The sequence below is a fragment of the Balaenoptera borealis genome (assembly GCF_965194805.1).
Source record: "Balaenoptera borealis genome assembly, chromosome: 18".
NCBI lineage: Eukaryota > Metazoa > Chordata > Mammalia > Artiodactyla > Balaenopteridae > Balaenoptera > Balaenoptera borealis.
The window spans coordinates 31,853,469-31,872,174 of NC_138877.1; the positions used below are offsets into that span (position 1 = coordinate 31,853,469).

General features: G+C 34.1%; 1 long non-coding RNA gene across 1 annotated transcript in view; it reads left to right on the plus strand.

Annotated features, from left to right (window-relative positions):
* LOC309615737 overlaps positions 1-18,706 on the plus strand; it is a 712,050-nt gene that overhangs the window by 161,994 nt on the left and 531,350 nt on the right. The window lies entirely within an intron of this gene.

The following is an 18,706-nucleotide window of genomic DNA, read 5'->3' on the forward strand; positions in this document are numbered from 1 at the left end:
AACTTTGGACTATTGTTGAGGAAGATAGTCACATAACTGTTGTTAACAATTTTATATCTTTAATACTAAAAACAATACATGTGGTTAAATGAAAATCTGATATGAATATGCAGAAATAGATTCATATTTTTGGATGACTGAGGACAATGCATTAACTTCAACATCATTTTCCTCCATTATAGTCTATGGTTGAAATTTACTTATGTAAGTGACATATAAAATTGTAAAAGATGTTCTAATTTTTATTATCATTGTTTAAAAGGAAACATGTTTATGATAATTTATTTATAAAAACAGAAATTTTCTTTTGGTAGTTAAAATCCATATACCCTACAAATAGTATTTATGATGTGTTGAGAACAAAAGTTATATAATTTTTCTAACATTTATGTGGTAAAATGGCAGTCCGTATTTATATGTTCACTGGTACATTTTTAGATTTTAAAAGAAATTATGAACTATTTTTTAAATATATTTGCTATCAGTAGTTAGTAAGAATTTGATTTTTTTTTTTTTTTTTTTTTTGGCCAATCCTCTACTCCTTTGGTGACACTTTTCATCAGAATTTAAGGATTGAAGATTTAGAAATTTGCCTTCCAAGACAATATAATTATACTAAAAAATAAATTCAGGGATAGTAATCAAGTTTTAAATAAAGTTCAACTTCTGAGATCGACATCACAGATGCATGAACAGAATAATGACGTGCTCATCCATGTTTACGTTTATGTGTTCATGTGTGTTATGGGTGACAGATATTATATTCTTAAAAATAAAATACAGTTTTTCTAACACTGCATAATATGCAACCTGTTTTTTTAACATCTTTATTGGAGTATAATTGCTTTACAATGGTGTGTTAATTTCTGCTTTATAACAAAGTGAATCAGCTATACATATACATATATCCCCGTATCTCCTCCCTCTTGCATCTCCTTCCCACCCTCCCTATCCCACCCCTCTAGGTGGTCACAAAGCACAGAGCTGATCTCCCTGTGCTATGTGGCTGCTTCCCACTAGCTATCTACTTTACATGTGTTAGTATATATAAGTCCATGCCACTCTCTCACTTCGCCCCAGTTTACCTTTCCCCCTCCCCGTATCCTTAAGTCCATTCTCTATGTCTGCATCTTTATTCCTGTCCTGCTCCCTAGGTTCTTCAGAACCTTTTTTTTGTTGTTGTTGTAGATTCCATATATATGTATTAGCATATGGTATTTGTTTTTCTCTTTCTGACTTACTTCACTCTGTATGACAGACTCTACGTCCATCCACCTCACTACAAATAACTCAATTTCGTTTCTTTTTATGGCTGAGTAATATTCCATTGTATATATGTGCCACATCTTCTTTATCCATTCATCTGTCGATAGACACTTAGGTTGCTTCCATGTCCTGGCTATTGTAAATAGAACTGCAATGAACATTGTGGTACATGACTCTTTTTGAATTCTGGTTTTCTCAGGGTATATGCCCAGTAGTGGGATTGCTGGGTCATATGGTAGTTCTATTTTTAGTTTTTTAAGGAACCTCCATACTGTTCCCCATAGTGGCTGTATCAATTTACATTCTCACCAACAGTGCAAGAGGGTTCCCTATTCTCCATACCCTCTCCAGCATTTATTGTTTGTAGATTTTTTGATGATGACCATTCTGACTGGTGTGAGGTGATACCTCATTGTAGTTTTGATTTGCATTTCTCTAATGATTAGTGATGTTGAGCATCCTTTCATGTGTTTGTTGGTAATCTGTATATCTTCTTTGGAGAAATGTCTATTTAGTTCTTCTGCACATTTTTGGATTGGGTTGTTTGGTTTTTTGATATTGAGCTGCATGAGCTGCTTGTAAATTTTGGAGATTAATCCTTTGTCAGTTGCTTCATTTGCAAATACAATTGTAAATATTTATGCACCCAACATAGGTGCACCTCAATACATAAGGCAAATGCTAACAGCCATAAAAGGGGAAATCGACAGTAACATTTTCAATGTCATTTCCAAAACTATAAAGTTAACAGGAATTTCATGCAGTAGTTTTTGAAAAGTAGTATTTACCCAAATTAGCATTCTATTCTTTATTACATGTTTTTCTGCTATGCTGTTCATTGATGATCTTATACCCCTCCTGAAACGGCAAACATTGAGCTGGTGGGAAAATTCTTGTCTATCTAATTTGCAATAAAGAATATTGAATATAAATTCCATTTATAATTGGACTAGTGGCTCCCTCAAGAAATCCTTTTAAGGCCCTCTGAACTTGAAAAGCAATAATTCAGTAAATACTTACTAAGTTCCCTACTGTGTGTGAAGCATTGTGATAGCAGTAGGGAAGAAACATAGAAGTAAATAAGAAATAATCTTTTATTTCTATCATGAAATCCAAAATGATACTAAGAACCAGTAGGCATGTAAGTCAAATGTTAAAAGGGACTTAGAGTAAGGAGTAGAAGAAAACTTCCTAAATCTGGTTAGTTCTTTTACCATTAGGCATCAAGATCCAGTTCTTTCAGAAAAGCATGCAGAAAAAATGATTCTGAACTTTGTAGTCTGCATTTATATCTGTAAATAGAGTAGGAATATGAGACTATGATTTAGACCTCAGCCTTAAGTCCATAGGAGTGACATGTCACATTGCACATGCTGTGTGGGCAACCTTTTAAATCTAATTTGCATGAGTCTGCCATCTCTGTTCCACAAGTTCACATTTGCTAGGGCAAGATCACTTCACGGAAGGACGATGGGCTTTCTTGGGCATGCGTTCTTTTCCAATTCCCTACCTGTCTGGTTGTGTTGTTATGACAGTTAGTTCATCTGGGCAGGCTAGTCATTCCTGTTCATGTGACTAGATGACTTCCTAAGTTTATGTTTGCCCTGCTAGTCCAGTCAATCTAGTCAATCTATTTCAAGGAATTGGGTAAGCAAAGAGCCTTTGTAGACCATTAGACCTACGCTTTAACTGACTGAACAAACCAGCATTGGAACATAACAAGTGTATCCCAGCCATTATTGAAATTAATGATGCTCTCTCTGCAAAAATGATGGAAGGAAGGAAAGGATGGGATATTCAAAAATAGGACTCCACACTGAACCATTTTAAGATGTATTTTCCTGGCTTCCCTGGTGGCGCAGTGGTTGAGAATCTGCCTGCCAATGCAGGGGACATGGGTTCGAGCCCTGGTCTGGGAGGATCCCACATGCCGCGGAGCAACTGGGCCCGTGAGCCACAATTACTGAGCCTGCGCGTCTGGAGCCTGTGCTCCGCAACAAGAGAGGCCGCAATGGTGAGAGGCCCGCGCACCGCGATGAAGAGTGGCCCCCCGCTCACCGCAACTGGAGAAAGCCCTCGCACAGAAACGAACACCCAACACAGCCATAATTAATTAATTAATTAATTAATTAATTAATTTAAAAAGTCAACATCCATTAAAAAAAAAAAAGATGTACTTTCCAATTAACTGTTAAATAAAAATTGAGCAAAAATGATCAAATAATTGAGGAGTTGAATTTCTATCCCTATAATGTTCATGTGTCCAATAAAACAAAGCATCACCTTATGAATTGTATTTAGCCTTACCCCATATAAAATTTGAACAATTGCCATCAGTCTTTTTTCTTCTAATTTCTATAACTTTTACCACTAAAATTATCTAAAAATTATTATGTTAGATATCAATTTTGCTTTCTTAATATATAGTTGTGATTGCTTGTGTGTATGACTAACCCATATTCAAAATATACATTCAAAGACATCCACTATATCTGGTGAAGCAGGCTGATTTTCTCATAGCCTCCCATTATTTATGCCTACATATATTTATTTTCTTTCCTTTTTTTTCATATTTATTTAAAGCCACAGATCACATTTCTACTTACCCAGAAGGGTTTTACTTACCCCTTAGTTCTTTGCCATAGCTATTTGTATTCTCTAACTTTACATAATATAGAATTAATATTGTACTTTCCTAATAAGTGCCATTATTCTATAGCTCCTTCTGTATAACACTAGCTTAACAAGTTTAAAAATATCAGCAATTTTTGTATGATCACAATTTTGACGCTTTCTGTGTATTTATTACAATATTATCTGGGTGAATAAACACAAAATGTCAAAATCATTGGCTGTGCGCTTACTTAACCTATGAATCACAAAAGTGACAGCCACAAATAAACCCAACAAAAAACCATCTACCCAATAAAAGGGAAAAGCCTGATTTCTTCTAGTGACCATGTAGCTAGTTTTAGACAACACACTAAAGGGAAGTGACCATCTCTATATAAAAATAATTCCAAAACAAAAAATACTCAATTACTCAAATAATAATTCAAAAAACACTCAAATACTCAATTGTAAACCTATTACACAATGGAATTTCTGTAATTTAATTGTTCTTATTTCTAAGTGATGAACTATTTTATTTTATTGGTCAATATTTTCAGGCAAATATTGGTCAATATTTCGTAGCAAATTATTCCCCATTTTTTCTCTTCTTAAGAAATATTAGTAAATTCAATATTAAATAATCTTTTAAATTTCTGGCTTTACTACATGTAAAATTTAATATTAATTAAACATTTAAATCTATGTAAATAAATAACATTGCTTTTCCTTTTTTGAATCTATCTCACTTAGGCATCTTTCATCTCTGTTTAAATCTTCTGTATTTCTCTGACACCTCCAATTACCTGAACTCAAGAAGCTAGGTATAAAACAATTCAGTGATGTGAGAACTACCTTCTATGACACAGCTTTACAAACTCTGCCCACTGTGTACTCATCCAGATGTTTATATTATGGAAAATGCATGTCATTAAATAGGAGCCCCAACTTCAAGGAACATGCAATCCTGACTTAACATGGAAATAAGAGAGCTATTGCTTCTGAAGGCTGCAGTGCTGATGTGCAGATAAGGAAGGACACTCCGAACCTGGTTGACCAGGTTTTGTAATCCGTATCTCATTTACTATCAACACATTTCAAGTGTTAGTGACTTGTATTTAATATAAAACTCACATGTCTCATCCATAAACTTTAGTTTTCTATCTGTGATGAAATTTGCATGTTGACTTTTCTTAAAAGGAAGACAGAGACATTCATATAAGGCAAAATACTACAAGTGAGACATATGAAATTTATGCCAAAATGCTATTTGAGTAAGTTTGTTACACCTGATTCTATATATGGAATTGTTTGGGGTAAACTCACAGTAATTTAAATTATTTGGAAAATTAGGACATTTAAACTAGGACATACATATGGAAAGTATGATCTTGTAAACAATCCGTATTTACTACAGTGTGCACTGTCTGATTGCCAGTCTGCTGGTGGGATTTCTGTGTCCTCTTTGCACTTATCAGTTGTTTGTGAGTATATGGATTTTGAAACTAATCTTTCATTCCTTTCTTTCCATCAAATAAAGAGAGCTGTGATGGTTCAGTGTCACATGAAAAAATATTGCTTTCTTAAAGGTGAATCCAGAATCTTAACTCTAGATCTATAAAATAAATGAAAAGTGAGAAAAATAGATGGCATAATCAGTTTCATCAATGATTTTCTCTGTTGTGCTCTTATTTTAAAACCTTTACTATTGAGTCAATTTAATATTTGATTAAACTAGAATATATATACATATACATCTCTGAATAATTTATTAAAAAGTATAGGCTTTTATTGGTTATTTTCTTACAAAAAGTGCTTATTTAGGCCTAAATCAAATGGCAAATTGCTGTAATTCTCTACCCATGTTGTGTAGCTAAAGAACACTATCAAACTATTGTCCCGTTGTGTTGTAAGGAATGTAGCCTAGTCCAAAAAGAGGTCTGGACTTCATCCCTGGCTAATGCTAAACCCTTGGAATTTCCCAACAAATAGAAATATCTTTGTTATTCATGGTGGACACTTGGAATTATACTGATAATTTATGCTATATAATGTAATATGGAATTATATAATAATTTATGCTAACAAGGTGACACATGATGGGACCCTGAGGCCACATGATATCTATCATTCAGACCTCTGGAGGGGAGGGGAGACTGGAGATAGAGTTCAACCCAGTGGGCAATGACTCAATCATGTTGATGTAATGAAACCTCAATAAAAACTCGGAGCGCCGCAGCTCAGGTGAGTTTCCCAGGTTGGCGATCCTCCATGCGTGGTGTCACATGTTATAGTGGGGAAGAGGTAACAGTCTGTGACTCCACAGGGAAAGGGTGACCTGAAGCTCCATGTTTGGTGTTCTCCCAAACTCTGCCCTATGTGTCTTTTCCTTCAGCTGCTCCTAATTTGTATCCTTTTCCTGTAATAAACATAACTGTGAGGATAATATGTTTCCCTGTGATCTGTGAGTCTGACTAGCAAATTTTCAAACCTGCGGGTAGTTTGGGAAAACCAGAAACTTGCAGTTGGTATTTGAAGTCTTGGGCCAACTTGTCAGTGTGGAGGACTGCCCCTTAAACTTGCAGTTTGATTAACTCTGGATACCCATCAAGCCAAACTCTTGTAGGGCAATTCTTTTTTATTTTAAATATATTATAATCAAATGAGTAATCAAGATATGAACAAAATTCTGTATTTAAATTTGAATAGAACCAACTGGTAGCCCCTGTAATGTAATAATTCAGTATCTTCAGTTAATTAATTTCTACAATAATGTACTTGATTTTATTTTATGAAATTATTTTCACACATTAAAAACTTCCACTTCTTGAAAAATTATGTATAAGAACATAATTTAGAAAATATTTGCTTAAAGGTAATATGTTTAACAGTTTTGATTAAGAAAACTTTTTAAATTTTAAAATCTTATCTGTGTAGCCAATGCATTTTTTTAATGTTTGATGTACTAGTTTATTTTTTAAAGATGATTCACTGGTATATTCACTAATACTCGCATGATACTGCTTAACTTATTCTCTCTCTTTTTTTTTTTTTTTTTTTTTTTTTTTGCCTGTGTTGGCTCTTCATTGCTGCGTGTGGGCTTTCTTTAGTGTGGCGAGTGGGGACCACTCTTCCTTGCGGTACATGGGTTTCTCATTACTGTGGCTTCTCTTGTTGCAGAGCATGGGCTCTAGGTGTGTGGGCTTCAGTAGTTGCAGCATGTGGGCTCAGTAGTTGCTGCATAAGGGCCCTAGAGTGCACAGGCTTCAGGCTTTAGTTGCGGTGCACAAGCTCTGTAGTTGTGGCCTCGGACTCAGTAATTGTGGCACACGTGCTTAGTTGCTCTGTGGCATTTGGGATCTTCCTAGACTAGGGATCGAACCTATGTCCCCTCCATTGGCAGGCGGATTCTTAACCACTGCGCCACCAGGGAAGTCCCCTAACTTATTCTTATATGAGGTTTGATGGTGACTAGGGGCAAACAGATTCTGATAATATCAAAACAATTATATTTACCTCTAAAAGATAACATGTTAATAAGCAAACATATAAAACAATTAATTTTTATATTAAATGTGACATATTTAGTAAGTATTGAGTGATATCCTAAAAAATATTAGTGAAATAACCAGGACTTGGTGTGAAAACAATATTCCTAAGAGCTGCTTGGAAGAATAGCACAGTGAATCTACATTCCATTGGCTATCATTTTAAGAGACAATTGCAAAACACTAGAAAATAAGGAAATCTTTTGGTTTAATCACTCTTGAAGTCAAAGATAGTATACTTTCCCAGTAGGCAAAGCAAAATACTCATTTTTATTTTTGAATGATCAAATTTTCCACTCCCTAGTGGCTTTTTCACTCTACATAGTGATCTTTTAGATCTTCGTAGTGAGAAAAAGACAAATTGCTTAGATGGGAAGCGTTCCAGAAAATGAGCTACAATACCTGACCCAGTGTCAAGCTGGAGTCTGGCTGCTTTTTTCCCACTTTAATGAGGCTAACCTTCAGCTATGATGGGAAAATGGAATATATTTCTTAATGGCAGACTGTTCTTCAGTATCACAAAACCTAGATGTTGTGCAAGAGAATCAATGACAGCAGGGAAATGATTTTAACCCTGCTGGCTTCTGGCCAAGGAGTGAGCTATTACATTAACACCAACACTTTGTAAGGTTTTAATTTCTAAAATGAGAATACAAAAGACTTGGCAGAAATATTTTAAGGACAAACTCTCTAAAATCACAAGAAATTACTAGAAGGCAAAGTAAGTTGCCTTTTTAATACATGAAATAAAATGTTTCCATTTGAAGCTAAATTATCCAAATATCAATAGTATGGTGAAGTATTAATGATGTTCTGTTAGTTAAAATTAGTATTTAAAAAATCTTGCCAAACACAGTAGGAACAAGAGTAGATGGAGTTAAGATGATGCAGAAACTTCTGCCTAAGCTCTTGGATACATTAGCAAATAATCAAACATTTTAGAAAAATTGAAATATGTTCTGGTAAGAGATGTGAACGATTGCCAGTTTCTAGAGAACAACTAGGTTCTTTTTGGAGAAAAAAAAAACACATTATGAAAGAATTATTATGGTATTTTCCCTGGTATATTTTATTTTAAAAATGGATTTCCATTTACTATGATAAAACAGACTATATTAAAATAGAAAATAGAAACATAGTGGACTAATAAAAATAGAAAATACAATGTAACACTTTAATCAATAGCCCTTTCATTAAGAAGTTTTCCCAATATCCTGAAATTCAAAAATATAATTTTCACATACAAAATTTCAAAATGCACTAAAAATAATTTAAGAACCTGTTCCCACAAGATAATTTATGATTTTGTTATTTCCAAATCTCTTTTTCTTATTAATATAAGAGTTTTCTGCTCACTAATGAAGGTAGCATATTTTTAAGTTGTGATTTCTGTGTATATTTTTATTCTGTTTTCTGGTTATTTTTTCTTTGATGTTTTGATCCACTGTTCGTTTTTTTTTTAAGCTGGTGACATCATCAATTATTTCTTGTTTTGTTTTCCAAACAAATAATGCTATTATTTCCCAGTCCGCAAAAAATTATTCTTATAACACAGAACAAAATATCTTTCTTTCATGGCTTTTTATGGCAAATTAACATGAAAAAATGAGCATTCCTGTAAACACTAATAACAGATAAATTTTTCTCTTAATACAATATGTAATATATGAGGAAATTACTGTATATAACATTGAAGTATTTTAAAAGCATACTGAATTTTCTTTAGACCAGAATAAAAGTGGTATGAATGAAATCCTTCCCTGATTAACACGTTAACATTTTATATTATAAATTGTCTTCAACAGCCTAAGAATCTGCTGGCATCATTGCAAAAACTAGCAACCTTACTTGATAAACACATTACTTGAAGAACTAAACATTCTTATGGTTTTTAAAAGATTTGAAAAGCAGCCCTAAGAACAGATTTGAAAACAGGAAGCCAAAGTAAGGGGTACTTGTTTTTTCCAAATTCTCAAAATGTTTGCAAAATGGCACTAACAACTTGCAAGTGAGATTTTTGGATCTTGTTTTTCATTGGAAAAGGCTTGAAGTTTGAAGAAAACCAAAGTTATCTCATGAAATCAGTAATTTTTATTATTGCTAAATTTGAAAACGTGTAGTATTTGTGCCCTGAAATGCTTCTAAGTCACTTTGTCCTTCATCTATTGAATATGAATTTACATAGAAAATTTTAATTCTAGAAGACCTCATTTATTCCCTGTTATCTGATGTTTCTGAGTCATTTCCCCTGGACACATTATCAATGTTACTGTTTTACCTAATCAGCATTTTTTGACAATACCTACATTTTCAGACAATTTCTATAATAATCAGAGTTAGTATAATGAAAAATAATTGGTCTTGTTGTTTGTTATCTTGCTACTTATTTAATAACCGCATCTTGAAAGTAGCAAAATTTCTTCAATCATAACTGACCCTATCTCTATTTTTATTTTCACCCAAGAAATAAAGAAAAATGGTCAACATTTATATTCAGAAATCTAGTTAAATCATTCAAAGAAATGGTCAAAGTGTAAATAACCCACTGAAAATTTCAGGAATTTAATGTTATTTTCATAACAAAACATAAGCGGAAATAGTACATGTGATTTGGACACTAATGGAGAATATTGGTGTGATTAGTTTTCCAGTGAGTAGAACACAGGGACTGATATACTGTTCTTTAGAAAATAAAATAGATTTCCAAAGTTTCTTCAACATTTTCCACAAACTGCTTTTAGCTGATAAGCGGTGGGGAAGCTATTCATCTTTCAGATGAGAACATGTTTAGTTTATTCTCAATAATAAATGTTTGTAGATTAGAGGGGGAAAAACACATACACAAAGAGGAAATGAACTTTAAATTAGAATACTGACATAGAATTCTTATTAATGAAGTTCAAGTTTACAACTCCCCTTAAATAGAAATTGTATTCCCACGTGCAGGCCAGAAAAAATAGTGACTTTCTAAAGCAGACCCTCATTAGCCTGGGACTTCCTGGCACTAATATTTTCTAATAGTACCTGATTTCCTTAAAGGGAATTGCCTCTCTTCCACTGAGTGTAGTCTTGATAAGAGGGTATTTTCTAATTCCCTAGGATCGCTGCCTACATTTTACCTTAGAAGCCTGGTGGGCACAGTCCTTCCATGCACCACTTGAGATAGCCCGTGGCTGCCATAGGACCAGCTATAACAGAGTCATTATCAGTAAGGCTCACTGCAGGGGAAGGAAGAGGTGATGACAGAGGCAGAGACTAACTAGTCAAGGTAAACTCTTAGTTCTCAGGCACTTTTTTAAATTTCAAGAGTCCCCACGTTTGGACTGATTGATTCTGCCAACTTCCCAAATCTTTCTCCCATTTATCAAAAATTCCCTTTTCTTGAGTTGATTCCTGTCACTAAGAACACTATCTATGGACACCATCTATCCACCAATGATACATATACTGATAAGTTAATTTATCTTTAGGCATTTCTTATTCTAATAAGAGTTTTTTTCAAAATGATTCATATCAATCTATTTTATGAGACCTGTACTATTTAGCTGATAAATTCTACATTTTTGCTATTTTCAAGTTGCTATTCCAAGATACTAGTGATTAAGCATAATATTAATAACATTTCATTACATTTTGGACACAATTTTTCAATTTTAAATATGCTTACACATAAATTGCTTCATCTCAACTGATTATCATAAATGCCAAATTTTCAACAGGCAAATACTACACTTTTATTTTACAGATGGACTACCATTCACTGAGGATAACAAGATTTCTAAGTATAGACAATAATAAGTTTTAAACTCTGTATTTTGTGTTATTTACCACACAACACACTGCCTCCCATCATTGCAGTTGGGACAATTAAAGAGCAAGAGGATGGAATATGTTACTATGTATTAGTGGTTCTGATAAACAATTCCAACGTGTATGTGTAGGGGGCAGATTGCCCACACACCACCAAGCAATGCTCAGGACCCCATTGGAGTGTCTTAACAATTCAACTCAGTTCTGACTCTGATTACCTGGAGATAGTATCAGATTCCACAGGTAGAAGGCTCAGTCCCACAAGATCGCCCTCCAGTTGGAAACCCAGGTCGTTACCTGCACATCTGAGGGATGGCTATAAATCAGAAGTTTCCATGACCCCCTCTTTGGGTTTGGTTAATTTGTTAGAGCAGTTCACAGAACTCAGGAAACATATACATTCACTAGAATACTGGTTTATTACAAAGGATATTAAAGGATACAAATCAACAGTCAGATGAAGAGATAAATAGTTGAGGAACCAAACAAATGAGTGTCTGTCCTCATGGAGTTTGGGACCCAGCATGGTGGCAAGTGTAAGAGTTCTGGTTTCCCAACCTAGAAGCTGTCTGAACCTTCTCCTTTGGGGTTTTTGTGAAGACTTCATTATGTAGGCAAATGTGACTAAATCATTGGCCTTTGGTGATTGATTCAATCTCCAGTTCCTCTCCCCTCCCCAGAAATTAAAGGGTGAGGCTGAAAGTTCCAAGTCTCTGTTCTTGGTTGGTTCCTTTGGAAACCAGCCCCCATCCCAAAAGTTACCTTATTAATATGAACTCAGTTGTGGTGGAAAGGGTATTGTTGTGAATAGCAAAACACTCATTTCACCTTTATAACTCTGAAGTGATGTCAGGAACTGGGGATTAGAGACCAAATATGATAAGAGATGTTCCCCTTGCTCTTATCATTTAGGGAATTCCAAACATTTTGGGAGCTGTGAGCCAGGAATCTTGGGTGAAGACCCAATATATATATATATATATATATATATATATATATATATATATATATATATATATATATATATATATATATGAAATATATTTTGGTCATCTGAATGACCAAGTATATGTTTCTTATAAATCACAATACTGCACTAGAAACAAAGAAATAGGAAAATAAATAGGAAAAAGTCCATAGGCATTGTTCTTAGGTCAGTGGTTTAAGATTGTGTGGAACAGTGTCAAAAATTAGTGGTAATGTCATAGATCTTACTGACACAGTAAGAAGAATCTACAACAGTATCTCTCTCACACTTTCAGGGCTCTTACAGACATTTGGGGTCTGGGAATATCCTGCTGCCTGACTTTTGCCAGGACCCCTCCTCTAGATAAAGGTAGAAAGTGTTCTAAAAATTCTGGCTATCTGAGTCTTAAGCTTTTTCCTCTTCTCACTTGATCTCCAGGCTAAGGACCCTATTTGCTGTGTCAAGGGAGGAATATCTAGGTATTGATGGAGAGTGGCAAGCACAAAGAAGCATTTAACTGAATTTGTTAACTTTAATATTTGACTCATATTTGTAAGCTCTCAAATAATATTCACATAATTAGAAATACACATAACCTATTTCTTCAAGGAACATCCTTTCTAAACAATTGCCAAAGTACACAAAGAGTAATGAAGGGTGTGACAATATATATGTGAATCAGAATTATATTTGGATGTAAGAGGTCAATTATTCAGCTGCTATTTCTATTTGAATGAGCTTACACAGTAAAATGTGGGGATAAGTTGAACTTATGGTGATGAGCAGAGGGGCAGAGAGGGTCAGGAGGAGCACAGTGATCTATGGTGGAGAAGAGCTGACAGGTCCCAAAGGCTAATGGATCTGAAGAAGTTGATAACATTATGTATCTAGCACCATGCTCCTAAGGCCTTGCACATTGCATGAAAGGTGACTGCACTGCTGGATGAAATTCCACATGGAGCAACGTACACTGACTGTCCCAAGGGAACATTTGAACTTTTGGTCAAAGGACAGGCCAATGAATTCTGGAGGAAAAGAACATTACAAGTGTCATAATATTTTTGCTCTGAAGAGTATACAGTCTAGTCATATTGTATTGTGCCTAGTCATATTGTACTTCTCATAATATTTATTCTGGTGTGATTTGCTATTTGAGAGATGTTTTTCTCTTTGAAATAAGGAAAACTTAGATCATTCTTGACCAAATTCCTGTAAACAATGACAGACTTATTGGAACTTACATAAAGGCATTAAAATACAACAAAATTCAGCTCTTAGGAAGATGAACACTTACAACAGACAAAATTTACATTAATTATTTTTTCCTGCCTAAGTCGTGCATGCCCAAGGACCTCACACCACCTGTATTCTCTCTCCAGAGCTGAACTTAACCTCCTAACCATCTGCTTGCTTGCTGCTGTTAAAAGACAAACAAACAAAATTCAACTAAGTAAATGTAAAGATCTAATTGGCTTTATTCAACAATTCACAAATCGGGTAGCATCCCATCTAGCAAATAGTAAGGAGCTCCAAAAGGTTGTAGAAAAGGAAAGATTTTTAAAGGTGGAAACCGGACAAAACAAGAAGTTATTAGGAAAGAGTGGATTTTTTCAGGCTAGGTTACCTTCCTCAGAGGGACAAAAGGGGTTTTAAGGGGCAGATTACCTTACTAGTGCTGAACAGGTAATTCCAGATTGACTGGTTAAAGGTTACATGCCTGGGAGAAGCTGAAACTTCAGTTAGGTTAGACATTAAGTCCTGCTTTGTTGACATGGGCTTTGCATAAGCGACTCCATCTGGGGGCTGGTGTCTCTTTTTTAACACTGTTATTATGATGTTCACACAACAGGCCACTGGAGGGAGGTGGAAAAATGTCAAACAGTAGCCACATCACATCAACAAACAGTAGTGCAGGAGTAACATAAAGCAGTTCCACAGAGCTGTGTAATTTTTTGACCTGGATATCTTCTTAAACATGATGTGGTCTTGATCCTTTGCTTTTACCCTATGATGGACTCTACTGCCAGGAAAGGACTTACTCTGTTTCTTTCCTGTTCTTAACTTCTGTTTATCTAAGCAGCACAGGCAAACAACTGAAAAGCACTATATTATTATAGATAACGTTTTGAGCATTTGTTATTTATGCTTTCATAGCTACATAGTATCTATAGGGAATTAAGGAACAATACTTTTTGAGTGTTTAATTTTATTTACTACTATAAGATCAGCTTGTATGTCCAACACTGATTAATAATTAGAATAGTAGAATATTTTCTGGCACGAGAAAACTTACTAAGAAGGCAAATAAAGTTGGTTTAGGACACTTTTGCTATTACCTTGTAGGTGTTAATATAGGCCTTATCTGTTCTACTTTAATCCAAGGATGCAAGTATCAGATTTCACCATTGCAGCATGGATATGTTAAGGGATGTCTTTTTTTTTTTTTTTTTAACATCTTTATTGGAGTATAATTGCTTTACAGTGGTGTGTTAGTTTCACTTGTGACACTGTTGGAAGGTATTTTCAACAATGGACTGAGAGATCACTGAATAATTCTGTGGTCTAGCCACTCCTTGACCTAGTGAAATTATGAAGGAAATGTACGCTTGATGGACCATGGCTAAAAAAAGATGTAAATCTTTGTTTATTAGCAAAGATTATGTTCCACATCCTAGCAGAGAGGTCTCTCCTAACAAATGCAGTTTGTATCCTAACCCCCAAATCCTGAATGACAGACTTTTTCTTCATCCTTAACTGAAACCAAATATCAAGATCTTGCCACCTTTCAACCAGCTCCAGGATAAAGGAGACTATAGGAGACCACAGAGAAAATAAGTTCACATGAAAGATAATGAAAAAACACGTGAAATTATGTTTGACTATTATTACCTTTAAAGAGTACACCATGAATAACTTAGGGAACTTTACATGTAAATGGTGAAAGAATGAAGGGCAGAGGAAAAATATCTTAAACACACAATGGCCATCCCTATAAAAGCATAGTCACATCAAGGTCAAACAATGAGATCAATCTTATTAATGATTTCTCCTCCAAGGATTCAGTCAATTAAGCAAATCTACATTAGAGTTTTATTTATTGAGCTAGCATTGATTTTTAAATCTAACAATTCTAGCCCTAAATTCTTTTTATGTGAGTTTTTTTAAAGTTGTTTTTTATTGAAGGGCAACATTAATGAAGAAAAGTGTACAAATTATAAGCATTCTGTCTAGTAATTTTTTACAAAGTTACTACATTCATATAACCACTAACAAGACTAAGAACACAGGATATTAAATAGACTTCAGAAGCCTCCCTCCCTTGTGCCTCTGTACTGTTAAAACCCTTCCTGCCATAGCTAACTACTATTCTGACTTCTAATGTCATACATTGTTTGACTGTTATCGATCTTTATGCATTGAATTGCATATACACTTTTTCTTGCCTGTCTTTCACTAGCCAACAGTATAGGATATTCTTGCCTGTTGTTACATAAAATAGTTTATCTATTTTCTTTGCAGCATAGTGTTCTGCTTTGTAAACAGACTACAATTGCTGTATTTTACAGCTGATGGACAGTTGGGTAAAACATAATTTGGAATGATTATAAATACCACTGTTATAACACACACTTATATATGTCTTTGGAGACTCAGGTGTATTCATTCCTATCATGAGAATACAGAGAAGTGGAATCCGTGGGTTGAGGTGACACACCCATTTAGCTTTAATATCAGTTTTTCAAAGCAGCTGCTCCAATTTGTATACCTGCCAGCAGGGTATGAGAGTTCCAGTTGCTCTAGTTTAACACTAATTCTTCTTCTTCTTCTTTTTTTTTTTTTTATGGTAGTCTTTCTGGTAAGTGTGTATTGGTAACTTGCAATTTTCGTATTAAGTAATCTTTGCCTAAGCCAAAATCATAAAAAGTCCTATATTAACTTCTTGAAGATTTCTTTTTTTACATTTGACATTTAGTTTCTTAATCCATGTATAATTGATATTTGTATAGCTGGAGAGGTAAGAGTCAAGAATATTTTTTCCCACATTGATACCAACTTGACCAGCACCATTTATTTCAACAACCATCCTTTTGTCACTGCATTGCAGTGTTGTATACCAAAGATTTGTTAACAAATACATATAGGATTTCTTTTTCTGGGCTCTATTTTGTTATAGTTTTATATTTTTCTTCCTTGTTACCCTGTTACTTGTACAATTGGCATTGTAATAAGTCCTGATATGTGATAGAACACATTCTCCAGATTCATTACTCTCTTTCAAGATACTTTTGTCTATTCTTGGGCATTACAGTTCCATATAAATTAAGAGTTATTTTGCCAATTTTGGAAAACATTTCTCAGATACTGATCAGTTGTTCATTGAATACATATATATGAATTTAAGGGGATTTAACATTTTATTATATTGTGAATACTAATAAATAGAGGTCTTGAAATCTTTTGTTACATTAACTCCTAGGTATTTGATGCATATTATTTATTAAATATTCTGTTTGTTGTTGTATGTAGATATAAAATTGGTATTCATTATGTTGGTTTTGTGTGCAATAAAATTCTCAAGTTCAGCTACTTATTCTAACAGTTTATCTGTAGATTATTTTGATTTTCTGCTTAAACAATCATATTGCATCAAAATAATTATTTTTTAAAAAATTTCTTCCTGTCTAATCCTTATGCTGTTTATTTTGCTTTCCTTAATGCATTAGCAAGGCCCTGCTAGTATTGTGATGAATAAAACTATTTATAGTGGTCATTCTGTCTCATTTCTAAATTAAGGGGGAAAGCTATCATCACCTCACCATTAAAGAGTGATGCTTTACATATTTTTGTAGATGACTTATCAAATTAAAGAGAGTCTCTTAACTTTTTTTGCAACATTAATTTTCATAGGCTAAGCCAATGTATTCTTCAAATAATCCTAAGATATTATGATATTTTATCTTTTTAATGTATTGCTATATTTTATTTGCTAATATTTTGTTTAGATTTTTTGAATCTTTGTTCATAGTTTTTGCATCTTTGTTGCATCTTTATTTATCTTATGTTTGCTGAGGCCTGAATCTTGCCTTTATTTTAATATCTTTATCAGTCTTGGAACCAAGTTGATGACTAACTTACTTTATGGATAACTTACTTTATGGATTATTTTCTCTTTTTATATATGCTAGAAGAATTGTATAAGATTGATATTATTTCTTATATTTTGCTGAAACTATCTGGAGTTTGCTTTGTGAGAACTTTTAAGTTATTGATTATACCTCTTAAGTTGATGCAAGAGAAGGAAATATTTCTTCCCAGGATGCCAAATGAGGGTCCTTGGCTTTGTACAGAAAGAATTCAAGAACTAGCCAAAATAAAATAAAAGCTAGTTTATTTAGAGAGATACACATTCCATAGGCAGAATGTGGAGTGTCTCGTATGGTGAGAGCTGCCCCAGGTATTGGAATATTAGTTTTTATGGGCTGGGAAATTTCATATGCTAATGGGTAGGAGGAATATTCTTGTTAAGGGGCAGGGATTTCTAGAAGTTGGGACATTGAACACTTTTTGGCCTTTTATGGTCAGCCCCGGAACTGTCATAGCATGAGGGGAGTGTATTTTTTAGTATTCTAGTGAAGGCATGATAAGCTAAAAGGTCAATGACGAGACCATGTAGGGTGCCTTCTTGGTGTTAGCTGGTTCCAGCTGGTTTTTGTCCTATCTGCTTTTTCTCCTCAGCTGTGCCCCCTTCTACATTCTTTTAACAGTTGTGCTCTGTCTCCTTCTTCCCTATCTCAAAGGGACATAGGATTATTCAGATTTTATATTTCTTCTTGAGTCTGTTTTGGTGAGCAATATTGCCTATGGAATTTACCCATTTCCTTTAACTTTTCAATATTATTAGGCAAAGAATTGTTAATCATATTCTATTGTGAGTTTAATATCTGTAGTCTTCATAGTGGTATTTCTTTTTTTATTCCTACTATAGATATTTAATTTTTCCCTTTTTTAAAAATAATTTTTGTAAGGATTTATCAAACCAACTTCTGTCTCTGTGATTTAGTGTGATATGTTTGTTTTTTATTTCATTAACTTTCTTTCTTTAACAATCTTAATAGGAAAGACCATCAATGTTGAATAAACCAAAAACAATATTATATTCTGCAAGAAATGGTGGAGATGAATGCCATCCTTAAGGATGTATGTAGGGATAGTGGACTCATTACATCTTGGTTTGATTTCCTGCCCCTGCAGAACCAGATGGACCCTAGAGGATGACTGTAGACTACCTCAGGCTCATTCCATAGTAGCTCCAGTCACAACCACTGTAACAGATACGGTATATTTCCTAGAGCAGTTTAGTAAGATCCCAGATACATAATGTGCATCCATTCATTCGATGGATGCATTCTTTTCTATCCTAATCAGAAAAGTGTTAAAAGCAGGTTTCATTCACATAAAAAGGACAATAATATATACTTACAGTTTTACTGCAGGGCTATGTAAA